The sequence below is a fragment of the Pantherophis guttatus genome, chromosome 1 (assembly GCF_059756535.1).
Source record: "Pantherophis guttatus breed Tessera chromosome 1, ASM5975653v1, whole genome shotgun sequence".
NCBI lineage: Eukaryota > Metazoa > Chordata > Lepidosauria > Squamata > Colubridae > Pantherophis > Pantherophis guttatus.
Genome location: NC_142063.1, coordinates 45,739,802 through 45,745,079, shown reverse-complemented (window position 1 = coordinate 45,745,079; position 5,278 = coordinate 45,739,802). Strand labels below are relative to the sequence as shown.

Below are 5,278 nucleotides of genomic sequence, written 5' to 3'. Positions count from 1 at the left end.
TAAATCTGGACTGGGTGATTAGAAATGTCCATTCTATGTCATAACTTCTTAAATATCGTTTTAAACGTAATGCCTCAAAGATTGAAAATATTAAGAAGCCAAGTTGGGCAAGCTGCAATTGTTATTTTTATATATGTACATGTATATATGTATGTGTATATATTTATATTTTAGATTTTTATGAAGTGCCCATAAATCTGCTAAATGTGAAGGAGATTTGCCCTGATTTCACAGCAGAACTCTGTCTTTACAGATTACATACCCATTAATTAATTTGGATTAAAGAAATTCTTGTGAATATTTGCTGAGCTAAACAAATTATCTTCAATTGAATCAGAAAATAAATGTGGCACTATTAGCATAACTGATGTACCATTGAATAAGGAGGTTACAGCACAAATCTACACTGACTTTTCTTGCAGTTAGCATTTAACAATAGGAATATTTAAAATAGAATCTAAGTCATGTTAAGAACTTTAGTAAATTCATGGTCAAAAGAGTTTTACTGAACGTATTTTTCTGTTGCTTTTTAATGAACCTGTGTTTCTTTTCAATTATTTATACATGTTCAGTGAAGTAAGGATCTATGAACTGATATTTCATAACATTTAATATTAGTAGTAGTAGTATTAGTACTCAATAGTCCTAGAGAAGTGGTATTTAACACACCCCTCAAAAACTACTCATGTAGGAACCCCATAAGAACTTTGAACCTGAGCAAAATCTTCCTAATCTTCTGGTGACTGAGCCTCATCTGGATTTGATGTTTTATTCTTTGTTGAAGAACGCTGTAGGATTTCTGCTAGTGGCTTTTTTTCCCAAATGAGACTTGTTTGATTGAAATTGCTTCTAACTTCCTTGCCTGTCTTCTGGCTAATCCAAACACCACCTTCCTCAGCAGTTATTTGCTGCAACCGGGGAGGTTTTTTCTCCTGCACCGGCTCCTCAAATTTTATCCGCAGTCCTTCTGGGCATGAACTTTCTGGGCCATAATAGTATTCTCCTGGTGTTGGGATGCTCTTCGTACTGTCCTGAGATAGCTTCGTTTCTCTAGGCTGATTGCTAAGTGTCGATTCCTCTTCTTTTGACAGCTGATCATCATTTTTAGATTCCTCTCCCTCCACAGATTGGGAGATCTCAAAGGAAGCCTGTTTATTTTCTATGTCCCCAGCAGAAGGTGGTACATGATCTTCAGCATCTGTATGTTTGTCGGTATCTCCTCCTATTGGAGGTATTTTAGGATGTAGAATTTCTGCAAGGGGCTTTTTCTCCCAAATGAGACTTGTCTGGTTAAAATTGTTGCACAGTGGTTTGCCAGTTCTTCGGCTTACCAATGGTGGACTAAACTCACTATCTATTTCCTTTCCATGTTTTACTGACGCTGTATTGCTGCGAAGAGAGTACTGACCAACAGAAGGATGACTTTTTGGCTGGCTTGAAGTTTTATGACTGCTGTGATGGCACTCTTCTGACATTTTTTCCATGTCACTGCTGGAAATAATATGCTGATCATGCTGTTCTTCCGGGTGTTCATCATTTATTCCTTTAAAGATAGTTGAACTTTCTACTTTGCTATTTTGTTCATCAGTTTCTGAAATGTCCTTAATTTCTTCATTTGTTTTATTGCTTGCAGCATCCTCGGTATTTTCCATTCTTTTTTCTTTTCCTTTTTTTGTTTGCTGAATTTATCTCTCCTTGTATGTTGTCTTCTGAAAACTATTGGTCAAGAATACTTGAGATATACTTGTCTTTTTATTTTATTCCCGTAAAAGTTCTTTCCTCCCCTTCTTCCCATCTGAAATCCATTTGTATGGATGTTGCATAATCACAGAATAATCCAGAGGGGAAATAGAAATATGGAATATATACCAAAACACAGAATCCTAACTATGCTGGAAAGAGCTTCCTAGGGTATTTTCACATGTTTACTGTTCTAGAATGTAGGGTTTTCTATGACATCATAGATTTTTTTTTCCTATTCAGTCTAATCATTTAATGTGTCAGTACATTCATATATGGCAGTTTCCTTTTATGCTCATCTTTACATCTGAGAGCCTGGTTTGCATAGAATAATGTGAATATGCTTGCAGTGGATGGTTCTGTTTGTGGCATACTGGTCAAAATATGCCAAAAGAAAGTGCTGTGTTTATTATAAGTAGGGAGTCTTCATGTGGCATAGCTATTTAATCTGATGTTTCTTTTGCTTACTAAGAAGCATTCAATGAAAGTCAAGGAAGGGAGGGAGGGAGGGTGGGAAGGAAGGAAGGAAGGAAGGAAGGAAGGAAGGAAGGAAGGAAGGAAGGAAGGAAGGAAGGAAGTCTCTGAAACTATTTCATCTTTGGTAGTTTCCCAAATAAATTGGTTTTGTTCTATGTTTTCTTATATGGATTCAGGAACACTGACGTAAAAAAAATGCACAAGTGGCCTGAATAACCTTTGTCATTCCCCTCTGTGGCTCTGAGAATATTTTATACCTTGATCTTGCGGTGATTTTTATTTCAAGAATGCCTACGTTCACCAGGCAAACAGCTTCTCCCAAGTGATATCTAATTTTGGAAGGCATCCACATTTTTCATGCAGAGGATGTATGCAGCCATTTGCACTCCACCCATTTACTTGTTTGTATGTGCTCTTCTGTGTGTTCCATTTTCTTCTCAACAAACCCTCGGTTCACAAATGGGGGAGCAGGAATTTTGTTTCTATCTGGTAAATATAGAGGAGATTCCTTGTACCATTTCTAATATTGAACCATAATTTGAATAGAGCATTCTCCCTTTCAGGGCTCAGAATAATTGTCTCACCCCCCCCCCAAAAAAAACCCTTTTCCTTGGTTGGCAGGGGTGGGCTGCTGGGGGTTTGCAAGGGTTTGGGAGAACCTCTAGCTAAGATTCTGTGCAGTTTGGAGAATTCCCAAATCCCACTCCTGGCTGGCCCCACCCACCCCGCCCCTCCCAGGAGTCCCCACGTGGCCTGTTTTGGATGCAGGTAAGTGTAGGGCACGCACGGAGGCTCAGTGAGGGCGAAAAACAGGCTTACTGGAAGGCCAGAAACAGAGGGCCTTCGGAGCCTGAGGAGACCGTTTTCACCCTCCTGGAGGCTTGAGGAAAGCCTCCGGAGCCTGGGGAAGGGAAAATGCTCCCCCACCCCATGGTGCAGGAGGCCAACTAGGCCACAGCTCCATGGCAACGTCCACCCAGCAACTGGGCAGAGATCCCCTTGCTAAAATTTTTGAAGCCCACCCCTGTTGGCTGGGATAGATTGGCTGGTTTCTAGTTGTTCTTTAAGAGTCTGAATGGGCCCAACTCTCTATTTTAAATTCAATAACTACATCAGCATAGATCAATAACTGGAAAAGCACACTTAAGGTGATGGATTATTGTCAGTCATGCTGAAGTACCATAGGTGGAACCTGGTTTTTTAGGCCTGTTCTGTGCGATGTAACTGGCCACCAGGTAAGTGTTGTTTTTCTCTTTTGCTCATTGTATCAACTATATTTATTCTGGTGATAGAGCTAATGTGGTTACCATAGTCTTCTTTGCCTTTGTACCCTGTCAATAGGGCCATGTGGCAATCAGGTCTTTATGAAACTGTTCTATTTGCTAGCAATCAGGGTAGGAAAAATAATAAGGAAACGGACACCGTATTTTCAGACTAATATCTTGTTTTATTATTATCGCTGTTAATATGCTGAGAGCTGAAATTATCTATTATTAACCATTTCTCTGTTATCTTTCATTAGAAAACCTATTAAATATACAAAGAGGAAAGGCAGCTGGAAAATTCTGTGAACTCAAAGGACACGCATGTTTTTCTTTTACTGAGTGGGCAAATATAATGAGACCTTTCTCTTTATTTTTAACTTAGCTTCTGTCTTTTTCTTCCTTGGATTAAAATATGACTCCAGCTAAAGCTTTTGGGGAATTGTTTTTTTATAGAGGGCTTAAGGCAAATTTTGGATTCAGATTCCTCCTCCCCCCCCCCAAAAGCGAGACAGAAGCCTTCTCTTTTACTGTCATTAGCTATATTAGAAAATAAATGTTATTTAAAATAGCACAATGCTCTAGGCATACCCCAGTGCTGGCTCACTCATCTGCAAATGCAGAAAGATAGAATGACAAGTGATTTTGTGATTGCGGTTTATGCATTACTTGTGGTCAACATTCAAACAAGCTGAAAGTGTTTCAGAGAATGGCAATGTGAATGGTTAGAGGACAGGAAACCATAGGGAATAAAGGATGTGGATATGCTTAATTGAGAAAGAAAAAGACAGAGAATATGACAAAAATCTTCAAATATCTGAAAAGGACAAGGCATCTTTGTCATTCAGAACATAAGGCAGAGAAAAAGATTTAGATAAAAGGTTTAGATCACAAGAAACAGATTTCAGCTGAATGTTAGAGAATTATTTTTGAAAAAAATAATAAGAGCAGGTTGATTTTGGAGCAATTCCTAGGAGCGATGGTGGATTCCTCTTTGCTGGATGTATCTAAGCAGAGACCAAGCAGCCATTTGCATTCCAGAACTAAACAGAGAGGGGGATAGTGGCTGATGAACTTCTGATTTTAAAATCGGGGGGGGGGAAATGTTTTGATGGTTTATAAATGTATGAAAAGGCCACAGACTTTTTCCATAGGTATCATAGGCTTCAAATAAAGATCTGAGCAGATAAAGGCAGTAGACAGGAAAAAAATTTTAAAAACTGATGCTTCCAAAGAATCCAGAGCAAAAAGATATACAAAATGCAAAATGACTGCAAGAGAGCCACTTCTCTAGAATGGCATTTGGTTAGAACCAAGTTCTGGGATTTCTGTAAAAAAGTAAAATGTACAGGAATTAATTTGCATGTAAGATCTAGGTATAATTAAACTCTTATTTTAAATAAAACAGTAAAGCCATTTTACTGCTTTAAAATAAGTTCTTTATATTGGCTTGTAGATAATTCTCATATACTGCTTTAAACTTCCTCTTACCCCTAAGAGAGAAGCTCAGTTGAAACAAGGGACTGGCCTGCAATCAGCCCTTACTTTCTCCATGGCCAAAAGGAGACTAAACTTTGGGCATTCCTGAACCAAATCCACAACCGCTTATCTTTTCAGAATATCAAGCCTGGACCACCAGTCTGTCTATAACTAAATTTGTATCAAAATGCTGAGTTAGAATTTGTCAGGTTTTATTATTCATGATGGAGCAATCTACTACAGGTTATCAACTGCTCCCATTTGACACTTCTGCAAGCCGAAATATACATCTGAACTAACCACGAACTTAGCAAAATATG

At 38.5% G+C, this 5,278-nt stretch overlaps 1 long non-coding RNA gene across 2 annotated transcripts; it reads left to right on the top strand.

The window, feature by feature from the left end:
• Positions 1–1,981: 1,981 nt before the first annotated feature.
• Positions 1,982–3,905, top strand: LOC132710674 (uncharacterized). 2 transcript variants are annotated; one of them, XR_009621367.2, is made up of 3 exons: positions 1,982–1,999; positions 2,394–2,706; positions 3,740–3,905. It is a non-coding gene; the product is annotated as an uncharacterized LOC132710674 (long non-coding RNA). The 2 variants fall into 2 exon arrangements; XR_015728625.1 differs by lacking the exon at positions 3,740–3,905 and adding an exon at positions 3,334–3,571.
• Positions 3,906–5,278: the final 1,373 nt, after the last annotated feature.